The 22,340-nt window shown below is 39.1% G+C and overlaps 1 protein-coding gene across 1 annotated transcript in view; it reads left to right on the top strand.

Moving 5' to 3' along the window:
- Window positions 1–8,428: 8,428 nt before the first annotated feature.
- NOSTRIN (nitric oxide synthase trafficking) overlaps window positions 8,429–22,340 on the top strand; it is a 74,110-nt gene continuing 60,198 nt past the window's right edge. Inside the window, exons 1-2 of the mRNA XM_007946561.2 lie at window positions 8,429–8,449; window positions 14,090–14,175. The gene's annotated coding sequence lies outside the window, so the exon portion shown is untranslated. The remainder of the gene's footprint in view (window positions 8,450–14,089; window positions 14,176–22,340) is intronic.

Below are 22,340 nucleotides of genomic sequence, written 5' to 3'. Positions count from 1 at the left end.
AAAAGATGGCAGAAATAAGAAATTCATTCTAAAAATATAGTGTGAGTCTATCATGTTGGGACAGGTCTGCCCTCTGAATGTGGTCTCCTTTCAACGTCCCCACTGGAGATGTTTCTGTCCTGAAGCTGTTGCTGGGCAGGTCTTAAAACACTTCATTGACTCTCATGTTCTGAACAGGCAGGGGCCATCTTCAAATCCACAGGTTCCAAGGTGAGGGTAACATATTTTTCTGAAGAATTGCATCTTCAACTTCAGAAGCGTGCATAAACATTTTGTGTAGTAGGCACAGGTTAGGTTAAGGAGGCAAAAAATTCATCAAAATGTAAAAAAGGTGACAGGAAAAATACTGCATTTAAGAATAAGACATTCCAAGGCGATGTGAATGTTTAAGGCAGCTGATGCCCAAACAGGCTGGTCAAAGAAGGTGGTCTGGGTTTGGAGGTGATTTTGCATCTAGAGGAATTCTCTTCGTGACCTCACTGACAGTGCTGTGAAGCATGTCTTCGTCGTCTTCTTCAGTGCCAATGATACTTGAGATACCAGATGGTTTCATTTTTCAACTGTGGTCCAAAGAGAGGGTTGAGTTGGGCCAGAATTGCAATCAGCCAAAAGAGGTAGCAGCAAACTGAACAAGTCACCAACATTGTGATGATAACTCCTCGGTTAGGACCCTTAGGGATGAACCAGGGCACTAAGAAGCCCACAAAGCCCCAGAACACGCTCATCACGATGAGAGGCACCGTGAGGCCGTTGTACGCCATGATTATCACCGGAACTTCCAGCCCCTGCCCCACCGCCTCACTTTGGTCCCACCCGGTAAAAATATTATTCTTAGCAAAATAAATTTCACAAGAGTGTTTAAAGAGTCCATGGCATAAAAAAAAAAAAATTAGAAATCTTTTTTAGATCATGGTCCAAGAGGCAAGATAGCCTATTTGCAGAAATACACAACCTCAAAAAGTGAGATCAGTGTCCGTATGCACAAGTATTAGTCATCCCATGGTAGGACAAAGATTGGCTAAATACTGTTTAGCTTTTATATCTTGAAAGTGTCTAAATTTATTTGAAGAAAATAAAAAATGGTCTGTTTTTTAAAAAGAGAAGAATTAGTCCAGGAATGTTGGTGCCTGTAAGTTTAGCTTCTAAACTGAAAACATGTTGTCCTGGTTACCTAGTGCACACTGACAAGAATATACCACAAATGGGATAGCTTAAACAAACAGGAGTTTATTCTCTTACAGTTCGGGAGGCTAGAAGTCCAAGTTCAAAGTGCCAGGCTCTAGTGGCTGGTTGAAAGCCCCTCAATCTTGGGGTTCATGTCTGCCTCCTGCTCCCGGCCAACTGGAGCTAGAGGCTTTTCTTCACTTAGACAGCTGCTGGCTGCTAAGACTGACAAACCCAAGTTTGACAAGTAAAAAGGCGCAGTCCTGATGTTACCAAACCACACAGCAGGCCATTAATTTAAGTCCATTAAAAGTCCCAAGATCAGCAGAGCATGGCAGGCTGCTGAACAACGACACAACTACATGCAGGGTTCAAGCATACCATGAGCTAGAGACTGTTCCCCAAGGGTTCTCCTTATATACAGGAAGTGGGCCACAGCCCTGAGGGTAGCTACTCAGCTGCTCCAATAGATTCCACCATGGAGTTAATTACCAATCTTACTATGGGGCATAACTACATCTAGCTGCCCACCCACTCTACCAGGCCCAGCCAAATTGACACACAAACTTAACCACCACACATGTCAAGGAGAATCATCTTCAAGTCCATGTGTGAGGAAATAGAGAGTGATCAATTATGTCAAATGAAATAATCCAATCAGGAAAAAAATAGACAGCATCTTCCTATGAAACAATACCATAGAAATTAAGTGTAAGTAACAAGCTGCAGGGGGCAGTGGTGATTGCACAGTAAAATTCTCTCTTTTCATGAGGGAGACCTGGGTTTGACTCCCAGCCGATGCACCTTGTGCATGGCCACCACCCATCTGTCAATGGTGGTGTGCATGTTACTATAGTAACAGCAACAACAACAATAACATTGAACAGATTTCAGTGGAGCTTCCAGACCAAGACAGACTAGGAAGACAGGTCTGGTGATCTACTTCCAAAAATCAGCAAATCAGCCAGTGAAAATCCTTTGGATCCCAGAGTGTGCATGGGATCACCATGAGTTGGAGGATGATACCAGTAGCAGTCAACAACAATAAAAACAAGCCATAACCAACATTTTGCTTTTGACTCACTCATAAGGATCCAGGTAGTGGCCTGACAGAATCCTTACAGTCATCCTGTTCCTAAATATTCCATCACCACCTTGAATTTCCTTTATCAGGGGATAAGGTCTTTAATCCCACAACTACAGGCAACGTTTTTTCCTAGTAATTAATGTCTCCAGGAAGAAGTAGCATGTTGACATAAATTCATATGGAGTAGATTGCAAACAAATGCCCACAGGGTTTTCAAGGCTACAATTTTCATGGAAGCAAACTGCAATATCTTTCTCCCACAAAACAGCTGATGGGTTTGAACCACCAACCTTTCAATTAGCAGCCGAGTGCTTAACCCCTGGACTTTAGTGGTTTCCAAATTGCACACCCTAGAATACTTTCAGAGGCCTTTAAGGTGAATGGAAGTGGAATGGTAAAAATGGGACAGGAGCTGGGGAATCAAAGCCAAGGTCAAGGGATTTTGCATTCCCCAAAGAAGATTTGTTCCAAGATTTTCTGACTGTGCCCCCCCCCCACACACACACACTGGATGGTCTCCAGGATCTGCTTTGTTCTTTATACAAGTCTGCTTTTCACAGCTTTTGCTTCCATGAATAGATGGTACACGATGAAAGTACAGAATCGCTGTTCCTAAATAAGAGATTATGCTGAGATTATGGAAATACTCTTTTATTTCTTGATGCCACCTTTATCTCATTCTAGATCAGGGCTTATCTGGGAGTTTCCTGAACATTGTATATAGGGTCAAAGATAAAGATTCTATCTACTGCTGTTATAAACAGAACATCCTCACTCTTATCTGATCATTAAAATTAATGACAATGTAATGTATTGAAAAGCTTCCCCATTTGTGTGTACCTGAGAATACTGGTGTTTGGGGAATAATTTACAGGTGTATCTAAGAAACCAATCCTCGGGGTGTGGCTGAAGTGTCCAGAGCCAATGGGCCAGTTGTCACTGCCTTGAAAAAAGTTATTCATTAGCCACACGGTACAAGTTGTCACCAAGTTGATTCCGACTCACAGTGACCCCATGTGTGTCAGAATAGTACCATGTGAACTGCGCTCCATACATATATATATATATATGTACGTATGTATGTATGTATGTTTGTATATATATATAAATAATTGGGGCAGTGAAGATACACACAGCAAAACATACATCAACTAAACAATTTCTACATCTACAATTTAGTAACATTGGTTACATTCTTCAAATTGAGCTAGTTTTCTCAATTATCTTTTTCTGAATTGTTCCACCATCATCAACACCACTTCAGTGCCCCCTAAGCTTCTCATCTAACTGTTAAGAGTTGCTATTGTTAATTTGATCTCAAATAGATAATTCTTTAAAAGAACATAATATTCAAGGTGGACCTTCTATTCTAAGTAGCTGCTTACCAAACAACTATTTGGTTTAAAGATGATTTCAGGGAATAGTTTTGATTTAAGGTTTAAATATTTTTCTCAGGGCAGTATTTTTGGGGTTCATCCAGCTTTGATGGCTCCACAGAGTCTGGATTCCATGAGAATCTGAAGCTCTGTTGCACACGATGCTCCCTTTTTGATAGGAATTCTTCTACAGAATATTTGATGAAATATTCAGGAACAGTAGCCAGACACCATCCAGTTCTTCTGGTCTCATGGCAAAGGAGGCAGTTGTTTATGGAGGGTGATTTTTTGGAAGTGGATCTATAGGCCTTTCTTCCAAGGAGTCTCTGGATATACTTGAATCACCAGTCTTTTGGGTAACAGCTGAGCACTTCAACATTTGTCACCCAGGAGGGAGCCAGACCTCACCCCAGAGGCAGGAAAGGGAGGGGAAGGCCAGAGATGACAAAGAGGTAGGATCCAGCTAGGGGGAGGGCAGAGAGGTTTCAAACGGCTAAGGGAGACAAGCTTGTCTGTCAGTTTTTCATACTGTGGTAGCTTGTGTGTTGCTGTGAGGCTTGGGGCTGTGCCACTGGCATTTCAAACACAAGCAGGGTTGGACATGGTGCACAGATTTCAATGCAGCTTACAGGCTAAGACAGACTAGGAAGAAGGAAGAGGCCATCCACTTCTCAAAGAATTGGTCAGGGAAAACCTTATGAATAGCAGAGAGCCCTACTATACCAGTGAAAAAATTAGGAAGGGCTAGTTTATTAAATAACAGGAAATCATCTTCAAGAATCTCAAACTGGCAACCCAAGGGTCAATTGAGACCATACCATGTGCTTCGTTAGAACAGCCTATTATTTTAAAAAGTTGATTTTGAATGGTTTTGGGGAGAAAGATTTTCTCTACTTTGCTACAGACTCCACCATACCTCTTTGAAGGCCACTGAGTTTTCAATCCTTTGTTTAAAAAACTTCACAGTGGTCTGGCCTTCCAAATCTAATCCCCAAAGGCACTATATAAAATGTTTTTTGGGAAGTTTTAATGGCTGAATAAGTGGGAAATACAGCATGTCCTGTGGTCCCAGCTTACAGCAAGTTTTCAACTGGTTCTGCTCATTTCCATTTTGATCTGGGCAAGGTTTACCCACATGCCCCCATCCTCACACTTAGTGTCCCAAGTCCCCTACCCTCAGATGGTGATGAAGCTCATCTTCTCTAGGACCATTCGGGTCTGAGTCCCTTCCCTCCACTGCCAGATCTCCTGACAGAGGTTCTTCCTGCTCCCACTCTAAAGGCTCCCAGTATCCTGACTCCTCACAGCTTTGCCTTCTCCGCTCATCCCCAGCCATAGACTTATACAGTATTTGAGAATAGAAAATCTCACTCTGTAAGCATGCATCTGAATCATCCCATTTTGCACTTGACTCCATGGTTTGTTTTTTATGTCTTCACTTCTGATTTGTTGTGAGCTAGAGAATGAATACAAGCTCTCTGGGTATTAGTAAAACAGAAGATAAGACAATACATAAAAATGTATACAGCTGAATACAGCTATACCTCAGAGATATTGCAGGTTCAGTTCCAGACAACCTGGATAAAATGAATATCGCAATAAAGTGAGTCACTTTTTTTTTTGGTTTCCCAATGCATGTAAAAGTTGTGTTCACACTAATAGTGTACTCTATTAAGTGTGCAATAGCATTATAAAAGAAGTTTGAAATACTGTGAGAATTATCAAAATGTGACAGAGACACAAAGTGAGCACATGCTACTAGAAAAAATGGTGCCCATAGACTTGCTGGACGCAGGGTTGCCACAAACTTTCAATTTGTAAAAAACACACTATCAGCACAGTGCAATAAAGCAGTGTAATAAAATGAAATATGCCTGTGCTGGATATATTTTAAAATAAGTCAAATAAGAAAGCCACAGGACCTATAAAAAAATCGTAAAGTTTTATTGAATATAAAATAAGATTTGAACAAATAAAAAGACTTAATATGTCCTTAGGAGCTCTGGTAGCATAGTGCCTAAGGCACTGGACTGTTAACCAGAGGGCTGGCTATTCAAACCCACCAACCACTCCTTGGAAAGCAGGTTGGACAATCTACTTCCATAGTAATACTGCCTCAGAAACCCAAGGAGGGCTCGCTATGAGTCGGGTCCGACTCGAGGGCACGTAACAACAAATATGTCCTTGAATGGGAAGTTGAAATACCAAAAAAAAAACCCACCAAATTCCCCAAATTGATATAAATATGTAATACAATTCCAATTAGGATCCCAACAGGGGTTTTCTTAGAGTTATAATTAGATAAATGTTCAAATGGAAGAATAAATGCCCAAGAATAGCCAAAGAAATTATGAAAAGGAAAAAAACAAAAGAATCGTTTAAAGAGAAAGCAGAAGGAAAACATTAATATCTCTGCAACAGTAAGTACATAGTGTGTATCATTATTACCCTCTGTATGTTTAAGATGTTTCATAATCTAAACAAAAAATTAAGACTGGATATGAGTTGGAAGTATGTACATAGCATATATATATATGCCAATTTTAAAAATTATCTTCAGCAAAACTTTACTCACATTATATATATATATATGTAAAACCCAAAATAAGGACTACTTGAAAAATATAATTCTCTCAAAAAAAAATAAGACTAAAAGGAGAGAATTGAAGGACCCAGGCTCTTTTCTCTTTCTGCTCTATAATCTCAGTGCATGGCATCCATCATTTTCAATGTTCAGTTAGCAGGAAAGAGGAAGAAGTTAAGAGATAGAAGGGCACATCTTTCAGACAAATCAGCTCCATTTAAGAAGACTTCACTGATAGAAAATCAAAGATGTATGGGAAACAATTACTCCAAGGGTCCAATGGACCACCAGAACCTCAGCCTTCATGACCCTGAGACCAGAACTAGATGGTGCCTGACTACTAATGCCAATCACTGTGAAAGAGATCAAAATTGGAGATCCTCAAGAGAGTGGAAGAAAAAATGTGGAACACAATTCAAAAACATAAAAAAAAAAAAAAAAAAGACCAGGATTACTGGTCAGATAGAGACTGGTGAAACTCCTGAAATTAAGGCTCCAAGTCACCATATGGGTCTGGAATTGGACTCACTCCTGTGGCTCAACTCTCAGCCAAACTGTAGAACAGGTCTACGAGTTGAACAACTACACCAGGGAAGTACACTCCTTAGAAGAGTCAACCATGGAAGATCAGAAGGGCATCATTTCCACAAGGAGATAGCTCAGAGGGCAGGAATGCATGAGTAAGAAAGACACAGGGAAGGGGTAACCGCAGGGCGGGGAGATGAGAGCTGTTACATTGTGGGGATTGTGAACATGAAACAAAAGGTTTATGAATTGTTGAATGGAAAATGAATCTGCTTTGTAAAATTGTACCCAAATCACAATAAAAATTTAAAAGAAGAAGAACCCTTCACCGAGACCCCACACAAAACCTTCACCTACACTTCTTTGGCCAGCTTTTAGTCACATGGCTACACCTAAAGGTGAGGGAGGATGAGAAATTCCTCAGGAGCATGTGCCCAGCCAAACATTTGTCTATTTTCTTCCCATGACATCAAAGTGTGTTTTGTGGAAAGTTATTAGGGAGTGCCTGAGTGGTATTCTGTTAAGATGCTTGACTATTAACCAAAAGATTGGAAGTTTGAGTCTACCCTGAAATCCCTCAGAAGAAGAAAAATCAGCACTGAACAACCTATGGAGCACCGTTCTGCTGTGACATACATGAGATGGCCACAAGTCAGAATTGACTTTGCAGCAACTGGTTTTTGCTGGTGGTGCTGCTGCTCTTTTTAATTAGTTGCTACAAGAAAACAATAAAAGGCTTAGGAAGAAATTTGGTGAAAACTTTTAAGTAAGGTTGTTGCTAGGTACTGTCAAGTCAGTTCCAACTCATAGTGACATCATGTGCAATAGGCCAAAGTAACTGCCTGATCCCATGCCATCCTCACAATCATTGCTATGTTTGAGCCCATTGTTAAAGTCACTGTGTCAATTCATCTCATTGAAGGTGTTCCTCTTTTTCATTGACCCTTTACTTTACCAAGCATGATGTTCTTCTCCAGGGTCTCGCCTGATAACATGTCCAAAATAAGTGAGACCAATTCTCACCAAACTTGCATCTAAGGAGCACTGTGGCTCTACTTCTTCCAAGACAGATTTGTTCTTCTGACAGTCCATGGTATATTCAATATTCTCTGCCAACACCATAATTCATATGCATCAATTCTTTTTTGGCCTTCCTTATTTGTTGTCCAGCTTTCCATGTATATGAGACAATTTAAAACATATGGTTTGTATCAAGCGCATCTTAGTCCTCAAAGTGATGTCTTTGCTCTTCAAGATTTTAAAGAGGTCTTTTGCAGAAGATTTCCCAATGCAATACATTGTTTGGTTTCTTGAGTACTGCTTCCACTGGCTGTTGATCATGGATCCAAGTAAAATGAAATCCTTGACAATATCAATATTTTATCCATTTATCATGATGTTGCTTATTGGTCCAGTTAGGAGGATTTTTGTTTTCTTCATGTTGAGGCATAATCCATACTGAAGGCCGTAGTCTTTGATCTTCATCAGTAAAATGCTTTAAGTCCTCTTCACTTTCAGCAAGCAAGGTTGTGTCATATTGAGATTGTTAATGAGTCTTCCTCCAATGCTGATGCCATAATCTTCTTCATATAGTCGAGACGAATAGACAAATAGATTATTTGCTCAACATACAGATTGCATAAGTATGGTAAAATGATACAGCCTTGACAAACACCATTCCTGATTTTAAACCATGCAGTATCCTCTTGTTCTGTTTGAATAATTGCCTCTTAGTCTATGAGCATAATTAAGTGTTCTTTGCAATGTTATCCATAATTTGTTATGACCCACACAGTCAAATGCCTTTACATAATCAGTAAAACACAGATAAACATCTTTATGGTATTCGCATCTTTTAGTGAAGATCCATCTCACATCAGCAATGATATTCCTTGTTACACATCCTCTTCTGAATCTGGCTTGTATTTCTGACAGTTCCCTGTTGATGTATTGCTGCAACAGTTTTTAAATTATCTTTAGCAAAACTTTACTTGCATGTAAGGTTTATGATATAGTTTGATAATTTCTGCATTCTGTTGGATCTCCTTTCTTTGGAATGGGCACAAATATGGATAACTTACAGTTGGTTGGGCAGGTAGCTGTCTTCCAAATTTCTTGGTATAGTGAGTGCTTCCAGCATTGCATCTGTTTGTTGAAAAACATTTCAATTGGTATTCTGTCAATTCCTAGAGCCCTGATTTTACCAATGTCTTCAGTGCAGCTTTGACTTCTTCCTTCAATACCATCAATCGCTGATCATGTGCTACCATCTGAAATGGTTGAACATCAACCAGTTCTTTTTGGTATAGTGACTCTGCATATCTCCCATCTTCTTTCAATGCTCCCTGCATTGTTCAATATTTGGCCCACAGTATCCTTCAATAAAGTAACTTGAGGCTTGAATTTTTTCTTGAGTTCTTTGGTAGTTAAGGTTGTGTGTCAACTTGTCTGGGCCTGGTTTTGAGTGGCTAGGCAGCTGGATGTAGTTATTCCCCATGATGAGACTGGTCATCAGGTCCATGGTGGAATCTACTGGAGCAGCTGAGTAGCTGCCTTAGGGATGTGGCCTGCTTCCAGTCTATAAGAAGATGGCTTTGAGACAGGTGTCTGAACTTTTCGGCATATCTGGATCCTGCATTTGGCTAAGTTTTCATCTCAGTGGCTTATGATGTTGTCTGCTGATCTTGGAACTATTAGTGAACTAATTCATGGTGGCCTGCTGTGTTGCTTGATAATTTTAGGACTGTGCCATTTTACTTGTCAACCTTGGGTTTTGTCAGCCTCAGCAGCCAGCAGCTGTCTGAGTTAAGAGACAGCTCCAGCTTCAGTGTGCCAGGAACAAAAGACAGAGCTGGCACCCAAGGTTGAGGTGCTTTTACCTAATTCCTAGAGCTGGCACTTTGAACTTGGACTTCTAGCCTCCAAAACTGTAAGAAAATAAATCCCTGTTTGTTCCAAGTCATCCATTTGTTGTATTTTCAGTTAGAGCATCACTTGAGGACCAAAATAGTTCTTCCAACTTGAGAAGTGCCAAGCATGTTCTTCTCTTTTGGTTTTCTAACTCCAAGTCTTTGCACATTTCATCATAATAGTTTACTTTGTCTTCTTGAACCACCCTTTGAAATCTCATGTTCAGTGCTTTTATTTCATCATCTCTTCACTCTGTTTTAGCTACTCTGTATTCAAGAATAAGTTTCAGAGTCTCTTCTGATATTCATTTTGTTCTTTTTTTCTTTCCTGTCTTTTTAATAACCTTTTACTTTCTTCATGTGTAATATCCATGATGCTATCCCACAATTCATCTGGTCTTCAGTCATTAGTTTTCAATGTGTCAAATCTATTCTTCAGATGGTCTCTAAATTCAGGTAGGATATACTCAAAGTTGTGCTTTGACTCGTTTTAATTTTCTGTACCATCAACTGAACTTGTATATGAGCAAGTGGAGATTTGTTCTACAGTCAGCCCCTGGCCCTGTTCCAAATTGATGGTTTTTAGCTTCTCCATTGTCTCTTTCTGCAAATGTAGTTGTTTTGACTCCTGTGTATTCATTTGGTGGGTTCAAGTGTAGTCATTGTTCATGTTGTTGAGAATAGGTATTAGCAATAAATTGTTGGTTTTGCAAAATTCTATAATGTGATCGCCAGCATCACTTCCATCACCAAGGCCATATTTTCCAACTACCAACTCTTCTTTGTTTCCAACTTTCTCATTCCAATCACCAGTAATTATAAATTCATCTTGTTTGTAAGTTTGATCAATTTCAGACTGTAGAAGTTGCTAAAAATCTTGAACTTTTTAATCTTTGGCATTAGTGGTTAGTGTGTAAATTTTAAAGTAGTCATGTTAACTAGTCCTCCTTGTAAGCATATAGGTATTATCTTATCATTGATGGCATTGTTTTTCAGGATCTTGAAATGTTCTTTTTGAAAATGAATGTTATACATTCCTCTTTAATGTGTCATTCCCAGCATAGTAGACCATATGATTATCCCATTCAAAATGATCAATGCCTGTTCATTTCAGCTCACTAATGCCTAGGAGATCAATCTTCAAGAGTTTCATTTCATTTTTTATGACATTTTCCTAAATTCATACTTCATATATTTCACATTCCAGTTATTAATGGCTGTGTGCAGGTATTTCTTTTCATTTTGATGCAACATTGGAAGCACTTACTTGTCTATGTCAAGAAATTAGGAAGACAACTACCTAGCCAACCAGCTGGAAGAGATACACATCTCTGCACATTCCAAAGAAAAGTGATTCAATAGAATGTGAAAATTATTGAAGAATATTATTAATATCATACTCAAGTAAAATTTTGCTGAAAATAATTCAAAACCAGTTGCAGCAGTACATAGTCAGGGAACTGCCAGCAATTTAAGCTGAATTCTGAAGAGGATGTGGAATGAGGGATATCATTGCTGATGGATCTTGGCTGAAAGCAGGGAATACCAGAAAGATGTTTACTTGTGTTTTATTGACTTTGTGGATCATATAAAATGATGGGTAAAATTGAGAATAATGGAATTCCAAAACAGTTCATTGTGCTCATGGAGAACCTGTTTATGCACAAAGAGTCAGTTGTTGGAACTGGCTCTTGGTCTATGAACAAAGGGATACTGTGTATTTTAAAATCAAGAAAGATGTGCATCAGGATTATATCCTTTCTCCATATTTATTCAACCTGTGTATTGAACAAATAATCTGAAAATCTGGCCTATATGAAGAAGAACAAGGCATCTGGATTGCAGGAAAACTCATTATCAACCTGAGATATGTAGATGACAGATGAGTGGTGGTTAGGTAACAGAGAAACAAACAACAATAACAAAAAAAAAAAATTCTTCACTGAAGGTTTCTTGCATTTTAGAATATTCACTTAAACATTTCCATGGTAACTTGAAGGGGAGAAAGGAGACCTTAGTAATAGCATATAATTCATATATGACAAGCTTTATTTGTAGGAAACAAAAATTAGACAACCTGATTGCCAAGTAGTGACTTTACTCTCATTACTCTCAAAGGAGATCATTTCTTCATGACAGAGACCACAAATTGGAACCCCACTCCAAGTGTGTTGTACTTGCTCTCTGCACAGAGTTTCAAATTTGTGAATTGTCCACTATAATTTTCTTAAAAGTCATGCTTTAGATACAAATTCTGAATTTGGCTTTTTTAGAGGATTTGGAAGATCTAACCATCCTTAGCCTCATTTCCACATGGCAGTAATGGGCCAAGATGTTCTGGTAGCAGCCTGGCCGGGTCACTGATCCCACCCATCAGGGGCCTCATGAACACCTGAAGGCATTTGAGTTTTCAAATACTGTTTTGTTGTTAGCTGCTGTAGAGTCAGCCCTGATTCCTGGAGACCCCATGTACAAGGGAATCCGATCAGAGTGATCTGTCGGGTTTTTGTCATCTGACTTTTGTGAGCATCAGACCTTTCTTCTTCGTCCATCTTACTCTAGAAGCTTTGCTTGTTCAGCATCACAGGAACCCACAAGTCTCTGCTGACAGACAGGTGGTAGCTGTGTTTGAGGTGCATTGACTGGGAATCAAACTTGGGTCATCTGTATGGAAGAAGAGAATTCTACCACTGTGCTACCACTGCCCCCATGAACCCTGTTTTAAGAGTTGACATTTTCTCAGAAAAAGCTTTGCACCTTGAGCTCAGTGCTAGTATACCAGATAATTTCAATGAAGCTACTGCTCTGTGCCTACCAAATCCTGTCCTGGCTTTCTCTGTTAAATTCAGAGGAAAGTTAAACTACTGCATAGAGATGAAACAATCTTTGCATCTATAAAGCTATTTATCCTAGGAATTGGTCAGGTTATTTCTTTACCTCCTGTCTCCTCTGTGACTTTATGCCTCTTCTGTGTGATAGTCCTCTAGCACCATACACCAAGTGATACTGTACCAACTAAAAGATGGCCAAGACCCTGACAGTGTTCATGGATGTGAATGCACCTGCTGCATAGTAGGTGTTCAGTGAATGTGAATTTCTTCCTCTCTTTGCTTCTCAACAAGGTGCCCAAATGAATGTCAGACATTTGAGTGCTAGAAGAGGCTGGGTCCTTATCTACACAGAAAGCCACAGCATGACACTCAATCCACATAGATTTGCCTCTTTTTATGTAAAATCTCAAGGAACCCTAATGGCACAGTGGTTAAGTGCTCAACTGCTAACTGAAAGGTTTGCTGTTCAAACACACCAGCCGCTCCATGGGAGCAAGATGAGGTAGTCTGCTTCCATAAAGATTTACAGCCTTGGAAGCTGTATGTGGCAGTTCTACTCTGTCCTATAGGGTCACTATGAATTGCAATAAACTCAATGGCAACAGGACGTAAAATCTCATTTTGAAAAGCACAATCTGCTGCTGTACTTCCTAAATGGAAACTCAGTGAACACATGTATGGGACAGATCATAGCCTAGATCACTGGCTGTGTCAAGAAAGCTGCAGAATCAACTGCCAGTTACCTTCTTAATTTGGGCACTTAGAAATTAGTGCCAAAAGTGCTGAAAACCAAAAAACCAGAGCTGTGGCCATTGAGTCAATTCTGACACATAATTGACCTTATAAGACAGGGTGGAACCTCCCCATAGGATTTCCAAGACTGTAATCTTTATGGACACAGACTGCCACATCTTTTTCCCATTGATCAGCTGGTGGATTTGAACCATCAACCTTTTAGTTAGCAGTTGAGCACTTTAACTACTGCACCACCAGGGCAATGTCTACATTTACAGAATGGCATTATGGAATTCTAAATCAAATGACAAGACCTCTCACTTGGAATTCTTATGCCTATGGGCTAAATTCATATGTTACAAAAGTTTGGTGCAACTTAAAAATTCAACTTATTAAAACATTCTTATTACTAGAGTTAAATGAGAGAGGGCAAAATTTTCTTCACAAATTGTTCACTTACATTTTCATATCTCAGCCAAGAAACATTTTGATGGTTTAGGGTTAGTCATGAGCCCCAGAAATATTATTTTGGAGTTGTGGAGACACCAAAATAGTTGGGAGGTGTCCTTCAGAATGTACTTTTGACTTTCCTGGGAACAACAGGGAAAACAGGAAACCAATTCCAAATGCACCCCATTGCTGATTTGTTTGCATTTGGGATAGGGAAGAAGCATATAGGCAGTGTCATTTTTTTTAACTTCTCTGGGATCTTTCATGGAGAGACTTAATCCTTATTTTAAGAACTCATCCCAAAGATGAGCATCCTCATAGCTGCATGATCTTCACAATGACAATCATCATTATAGCAGCATTCTGGATTTAAAGAAGCTCTGTCTTTGGAAATGCTCATAATCTTCCTGTGCATTTTTTTTCTCTAGTATAATAAAGTGTACAAGAACCTAAAGGAGTTTTCTCAGAATGGAGAGAATTTCTGCAAGCAGATCACATCTATTCTTCAGCAAAGGTACAAAACGCACATTTGCAATAAGCAGTACTTTCTGTAGTTGTAGCAAGTGATGTGACTGGAGGAATGATTACAGGCTGTCCTCCTTTCCAGAACATGGAGTTATATTTTGGTACTTGAGAGATTGGTTTGAAGAGTGATTCTCCTCTATTGCACATTTATTACTTGAATACCATAAAAATTAAGCAATTCTTGTTGGAAGGGCTCTGTGAAGTCTCTTCTGATTCCTCAGGCTTAGTTTATTATCCCTTCCTGGGGAGCCATCATTTTATCTGAGGTATGTGCTCTTATTGTCCTTCTCACACTGATAGCAATTATTACTTTATGTTTCTGCCTCCCCCAGTGTCTTACTTACTTTTGTATGGTGAATTTTTAGAGTTTGGCACTTTCCACTTCTTCAGTTAATGTCTCATGGCTGAAGGATGGATGAGTAAAAGATCACCATTGGCAGTATCATCTTTTCCTGATCACATGTAAATCTTAATTCAGTCAAGAAAGTTACAAAAATCCCTGCTTAAAACTAGAGAGCCCAATGACTGAGTGGACTGTAAGAGCTTTTTTAAGCCATTTCCCTACTCTAGAGAGCTCTGTAACCAATTACTCTAAAGAGATGTTCATAAGAGATATTCTTTCCTTTAAAGTAACCCACTTCAAATTTAAAATACTGTGTGTGTGCCAGAAGAAAAAAGATGCATGGACCGATTGCATACTGCACTCATAGGTCAAGAGCAGAAGAGGATATTAGCTTTATCACAACCAATGAATGAGGCCAAGAAAAGTTACAGAAGAGATCAAATAGGTTTTTATAAAGAAAGTGACTGGGTCTGTCAAAGGAGGCCAAAAAGAAAAAAAAAAATTAATATAGAATTATTTCCCAACAGCCAAACTGTTTTCATTCCACGAAAGAGAAAGGGAGAAGACCAATCTCATAGATAATTTCTTCTATAAGACTTCTAGGGGTTTCATTTCCTATGAGACTTTTATCAGTCTCAAAAGAAACAATCATAACAATTCAACCATAATCTGGATAAGAAAGTATCTCTCTCCTGCAGTTCAGACAGAATCTATGCATGTATTAGTCATGTAGACCAATAGGACCTGGGTTGCAGTCATAATGGCCCTCTGGGCCTTGAGTATCTGGTGTCCATGTTCAAAATTATTGCCTGATGTAGAGCTGTGAAGATAGAAGGTACGTGATTTAAAAATGCCTGCTGGTAAACAGACTCAATAGTGAACTAGTAAACTGAGTAAATTTGGCTGAGTCACTGCTCAAAAATTGTTCCCTTGTGTTTCCCTTGTTCAGATCATGTTGCATCTCCACCCTACCATGGTTCTATCTACTTTGTTTATACAGCAGGGTCTTCATTTCTTACCTGTGTCTCTCTTGAAGTAGTTCCTAGGGCTACCATCTGTCCTGTGCTGTTAATGTGCAACCCTTTACAAGTTCTAGAGTTCTAGAGTGGCTAAAAGGTGTCAGCAAGGGAGAAATATTTGGGTACTTAAAGATACCTCCATTCATGGTTTTACCTCCTTATAGAGCAGGATAAGGAGCTCTGGTAGCACCGTGCCTGAGGCACTTGACTGCTAACCAGAAGGCTGGCAGTTCAAACCCACCAGCCACTCCTCAGAAGGAAGGTTGAGCAATCTACTTCCACAGTGATACTTTCTCGGAAACCCAAGGAGGGGTCGCTATGAGTCAGGTCCAACTCGACGGCACATAACAACAACAACAACAGAGCAGGATAAGAATTTGAAAATATAAAAATACTACTTGTTAGCAAAATTATTTGCATATTCCTGGAATAAAAACCATATAATGTATATACAAAAGAGGGATCTAATGTTTTACTGAAACCAAGAAAAAAAAATAGAATATAGATACTAGGTTGTTTAAACAACAGATGCAATTTTAGCATTTGTGAATCTAATCTTATACAATTAAATCATTTCCTCCTTAATCAAGATACCATTTTTAATTTGCTTTGTACTCATTCTTGATAAATCATTTGTCAAAGTCTCCTCACTGTTAAGCTCTTAAAGCTTTCTTCTCCTTGTTTAGCTTTTTGATCATGTGGTTAATCTGACGGATGTTTGCATACATCAAAAGAGTCAGTATTTTGGGAGAACCATTTTCTAATGGATACAAAATCAGTAGGCATGGAGGTGATTCCAACTCACAGCAACCCCACGTATGTCAGAGTCGAACTGTGCTCCATACAGTTCTCAAGGACTGTTTTGCAGAAGTAGATCACCAGATCTTTCTCCCAAGGTACCTCTGATGGTCTTGAACCTTCAGTCTTTTGGTTAGTGGTCAAATGTGTTAAATATTAGCACCCAGGAATTCCAATGGACACAAAGATTCTATTAATCTGTCTATGCACCATGCTATATTTTCTTAGACTGCATTCATTCCTTCATGTTGGGTGGCAAAGATAGAGGTTACCTCAAATTCCAGGGTTGGGTTATGTCTTTCATATGGGGAGTGATTTTGAAGTCACTTCCTCTTCCTACTGTGTTTGAACTGAAGCAACATAACAATGGTATTACCAAGGATGTATGGTCACAACATAGATTGGATTACATTCCCCTTTACCCATCACCCACTCCTTGGAAGAAAGATGGGCAATCTCCTTCCGTAGTGATACCACCTCAGAAACCCAAGGAGGGGTTGCTATGAGTTGGGTTCAACTCAAGGGCACATAACAACAACAATATTACTCTCCCTGTTCATGAATTCAGTAATTACTTCCTTGGAGATGAAAAAGATAAAAAATTGATTTCAACCAGCTATGAGCCAGGGCTTATTTTTCTTTTAAGTTGGTGGGTTTATTACATATGAACCTATGCTACCTTTTCCTTTGTATTAGAAAAGCATCTGGAAAGTCAATAGCCTGTAAAAGAAACAATTCTGTTATTTAGGGCTACAGACAAGTAATAGGAATCTCCACAAGACAAGTAAAATAGTACTCTTGGAAGACGGAGAGTAAGTTTTCCACTGAGCATTATGATGTAGAAAATCATGAAGGCAAATCCACTAGTCAGCACAATGAAAAATAGAGTTAGTGAGCACATGGGCTTCTTTGAATTAGGTTCCTGGGTGGCATGAATGGTTGGTGTTTCACTACTAACCCAAAGGTTAGTGGCTGAACCCAGCAACACTGTGAAAGAAAGGCCTGGAAATCTACTTTTGTGAAAAGATCATAGCCAAGAAAACCTTATGAGCAGTTCAACTCTGTAACACAAGGGGTTGCCTTGAGTCCGAATTGGCTACATGACAGCAGGTTTGGTTTGCGTTTGGTTCTTTGAACTAGGAGTGCCTGACACATAAAAGGCATTCAGTAAATACTTGTAGATAAGATGAATAAATAAATGAGATGACATGTACTTATCTTTTTATTATTATTATTATTACATCTACATTATTAGAATAAGACCTTTGCTGGCCTCAGATATTTGCCTTTCCAAACAACTTGCTTAAAAGTATGTTGAAATGTAGTTCTTCTCAGCAAGTTCTGCATTAGCACATGGATATAAGAGGCTGTATCGTAATCAAGCCACAAGTCCAGTTAATGTTTCTTTCATTTCAAAGATTAGCTGTTTTCTTCCATTTGCTCTGATTGGTGATGATCAAAAAGTACAGTTGTTATTGAAACAGCTTTTTGCCTGGATATTCTGCAATTCATTGTCAGGCTTAGTGTCTTTTATCCAATTAGTTTCTTCACTTCCCTTTGTCTGCAGTGGTAGACCAAACTGAGATTTAGCCTGAGACAGACAGCAATTCCCAAAATGCCTAATGCCAAAGGCATCAGGCTCACTTTAATACAATTACAGATCAGATTTAAAAAGATATTCCCAGAAACTATGAGTGTTTGGTTCCCTACACCCTCACAGCTAATGTTTAAACAGGGTTTTATGGGAAAATCAATTGTTCTCTACAAGGAAACCTAAGATTTTCAAATGGCAAGTATCACTGCTATGGACATCAAAGAGAGAGAGAGTAATGTAGCTAGTCATTTGTTACATCAATGATCGACCACAGACACTGTCAACAAAGAAATAAAAACATTGAAATGAGATCTTTGATAAGTCTTCACCTATTCTGTGCTACCCATTATCCCAGGTGAACGTAACTCTCACTTTTGCATGTAGATGACTCCAAATCTATATTTCTAGGCAAGATTCTTAACTGGGGCACAAATGACAGCCTATTATATCCAACAGTCATTTCTACCCAGATATTCCATGGAATTAAGAAATCAATGTATCCAAAGCAGAATTTATTAGCTTTTCTTCAAAGCTAGTACCGCTTCTGGATTTTTACCATGGTGATTGGGGCTACTGCTCACCCATCAAGCCCAATACCTGGGAGCCATTCATGACTCGTTCATCTATCCCATCTTGTGATTAAATCTTCCTATTTAATTTCCCTAAACAGCTGTTATATCTTTAGCTTTCTTTTCATTCCATGGCCTCTGTATTTTTTCTGGGAAAAGTCTCTTAAACTGTTCTTCTGTCCAAGTCTCCTGCCTTCTAGCTGTGCAATTTATACACTGCACAAAGGCACCCGACAGGAGATGATAGCGGTAGAAATGCAATCCACTCTCAACCTGATAGTCTTAATTCGGGCTCAGAGCTGCATCCACTCTGAGGGTGTCTAGTTCCCTAGGGCTACTTGTAAAGCATGTATCACAAGAACAGAACTTTATTTTCTCACAGTTGTGGAGGCTTAATGTCCAAATCAGGGTCTCAGCCACTTCAATTCCTTCCTTGTTGGGAGACCCAGGTCTTCCTCCGTTTGTTGGTGTTTCTTAGCTTGTAGACAATCTTTACGTGGTGTCTGTCCTCCCCTATGAGTGTCTCTGTGTTCACTCTGCTCTTTTCGTGACTCTAAGTTGATTAGATTTAAAACTCATTGTCCTTGGGTAAGACCTAATTAAAACAACAAAGAAAACCCTATTCCCTAAAAGGATTATATTTACAGGTATAGAGGCTGGGATTTCAATGCAGGGTTTTTTTTTTTTTTTTTTTTGTTTGTTTGTTTGTTTGTTCGTTTGTTTGGGGGGTGGGGGGAATTCAATCCATAACAGAAGACCTCCTTTTTCTAAATAAAATAAAGTTGTCTCAGCTTCCAAGTTGACTATGACCTCTGTCTCTAATGCCTCCATCACTCTGTAGCTGTGACCGTCCTTAAGATCCCGTCAAAGACGTCTAATGACTTTCAGATAAAATTTGGCTCTATTTTCCAAAAGGTATTTGAGATCTTGGCCCTGCCTTCCTATCCAAGTTGTCTCTCTTTCTCTCCCCAAGGCCCCCTCATCTCTCCATTTTACTCAACTGCCTGTAGTCTCCCATCACAGGTGCCTGCATTTGTACAGGCTGTATCCCCTTTATGGAAAACCTTCTTCACTTGGTTGCTTTGAGCCCTTCAATGCATCAAGATTCAGTCATCATAATCTGGAAGACTTCCTTGACCCCAGTTCCCAGTCTCAAAAAAGTGCACCCCCACCCTCAAAAGTTAGGTAGAACTAGCACTTACCCTCTACTATAAAAAGAAAGTGTTAGCTCAATTTTAAATAATTTCTCATAGGGTTTTTTTACCACTTTTTATAATCTTAATTTTATTTGAGCAGAAGTCTTTAAAATTGATGACACGATCACTTATGTTCTTACAGTGTAATTTGGGCTCTATCTAAAATATTGAATCTGAAGCCACATATTTCTCACCTCTCCTTTCTTTCAGACGTATAATTTATTTCAAAATCTAAATCAAATGTTTATCTTCGACTTATTGGTTGGTTGGTCTTAATTATTACTAATGAAAGTATATCAACCTGCCTTTATGCTGAGAGAAAATTAGAATATAAACGGATTAAAAGTCAGTGCATGCCAGTTCCCTGACCCAGAATCATTAAAACTGACTGGAATATTCTGAGATTGAGTTACCCATCAAAGGACATATGTCATCAATTTCACATGTGTCAAGAGAATTGATTGAGAAAGAATGTCAACTAGTATTAGTCATGGTAGTTTTAGAAAGGAAAAGGACTAGAAAACTAAGCACAATGTACTTACAAGTTGTTTCTGGTTATTTTAATGAGGGAATGAAAATTGCATGTGTCAATGTGAAATTAGCTCTGCTTCTCTCAGCACACTTTGCATGTGGAGTTTTTTTTTAAGGTGGAAACCAGGATAAAGCTGCTCCTTGTAAGAGACAGAGAAGAAACAAGTCTAAGTGAGACTGTACATCGTAGCCTTAAGGAAAGCACCAAGGTCATTTCCATTTCTATTTGCAGGAACTCTGGAAGGATACTTATGACTTCATTAGACCATAAACATGGAGTAGCCACATTGCAGTATTTTGTTTCAAATATAAACATTGCAGCTTAAAAAAAAAAATGACAACTCCCTGGGCAATTGCCATTTGGACAATAAACACTTAAAAAACAGCGATTTTCTCTAGAAAGGATTGTAACCATTAACATCTATTAAGATGAATGCATTAGGGGCCAGAGTCCTGGAAGATTTTTAGCCTTAGGCAAACTCACCAGAAAGGGAGCACAGTTACATCACAGTTACAGATGTGCCCAAACCCATCTTCCCCAACTATATTTCATTTCATTTACTTCTGACTTGCCGAATGATTTGCTGAAGTTTCCAAAATGGGCATTACATATAAAATGCAATAGTAGAAGATTTGCAGCCTGCTTTGCTTGGTTGATTTGAATGCTGTTTCTGAAACCCTTTTGGGCCATCAATAAATTAAAGGCAAAGAGACATAAGATACATTTTTGCTTTTCCAGATGGGCTGTATCTGACATCAATCCAGCCCCAAAGGGTTAGGTTGGTGACATTCAATATCAGAGTCCCCTCTCCCACTTTTTCAGATCCTTAAAATCCCCTATTTCCCTACCCAAAATGGCTTCCAACTGTACAGATGCTTTCTGAAGGGGCCCTGGGGTCCTCATTACGTGTGCATGGAGGCTGCTGTGGATTTTGTCTCCAGTTACTATGCACCAGTAACTCCTTGACAGCTGGAACAGGTAAGGAGAGAGCCCCAGGCAGGAAGCAGAAGCAGGGCAGACGGCTGGAACAGGTAGGGGGAAGGGAGTGACAGAGTGGTTTGGAAGAGTTAAGTAGATGAACTTGTCTGTCAGTTTATCATACTGTGGTGGCTTGTATGTTGCTGTGATGCTGGAGGCTATGCTACCAGTGTTTCAAACATCAGCAGGATTGCCCATGGTGAATGGGTTTCAGCAGAGCTTCCAGACTGAGACAAATTGAGAAGAAGGAAGAATTGGCCAGGAAAAGTCTTATGAATAGCAGTGAAACACTGTCCCATATATTACTGGACAACTTTAGGAATAGCACTGAAACATTGTCCGATACAGTGCCAGAAGATGAGCCCTTCAGGTCGGAGGTTATTCAAAATATGTCTGGGAAAGAGCTGCCTCATCAGAATAGAGCTGGCCTTAATGCTGTGGATAAAGTAGAGCTTTTTTGAGACCTCCATTTGCTTCATTGGCACAACTCAAAATAAGAAGAAATAGCTACAAACATCTATTAATAATCAGAACATGGGAAGTATGAAGTATGAATCTAGGAAAATTGTCAAAAATGAAGTTGTCAAAAATGAAATGGAACACATAAAGATTGATATCCTAGGCATTAGTGAGCTGAAATGGACCAGTTTTGGCCAGCTTTAATCAGACAACCATATGATTTACTATACTGGGAACAACAAATTGAAGAGGAATGGCGTGGCATTCATCATCACAAAGAATATTTCAAGATCTGTCCTGAAGTACAACACTGTCAGTGATAGGATAATATCCATACGCCTACAAAGAAGACCAGTTAATACCACTGGTAATCAAATTAAGACACCAACCACCAAAGCCAACAACAAGGAAATTAAAGATTTTTACCAACTTCTGCAATGTGAAATTGACCAAATGTGCAATCAAGATGTGTTAATTATCACTGGTGATTAGAATGTAAAAGTTGGAAACAAAGAAGAATCACCGATAGTTGGAAAATTTGGCCTTCGTCATAGAAAAAACTCTGGAAAACACATGATAGAATTTTGTAAGACCTACAACTTATTCATCCCAAATACCTTTTATCAACAAGACAAATGATGGCTATACACATGGACTTCACCATAT

Source organism: Orycteropus afer, unplaced genomic scaffold (genome assembly GCF_000298275.1).
Source record: "Orycteropus afer afer isolate SDZICR_OR568_19922 unplaced genomic scaffold, OryAfe1.0 scaffold00001, whole genome shotgun sequence".
In the NCBI taxonomy this organism is placed as follows: Eukaryota; Metazoa; Chordata; class Mammalia; order Tubulidentata; family Orycteropodidae; genus Orycteropus; species Orycteropus afer.
The sequence above is the reverse complement of the archived record's forward strand: the minus strand, read 5'-3'. Positions and strand labels throughout refer to the sequence as shown.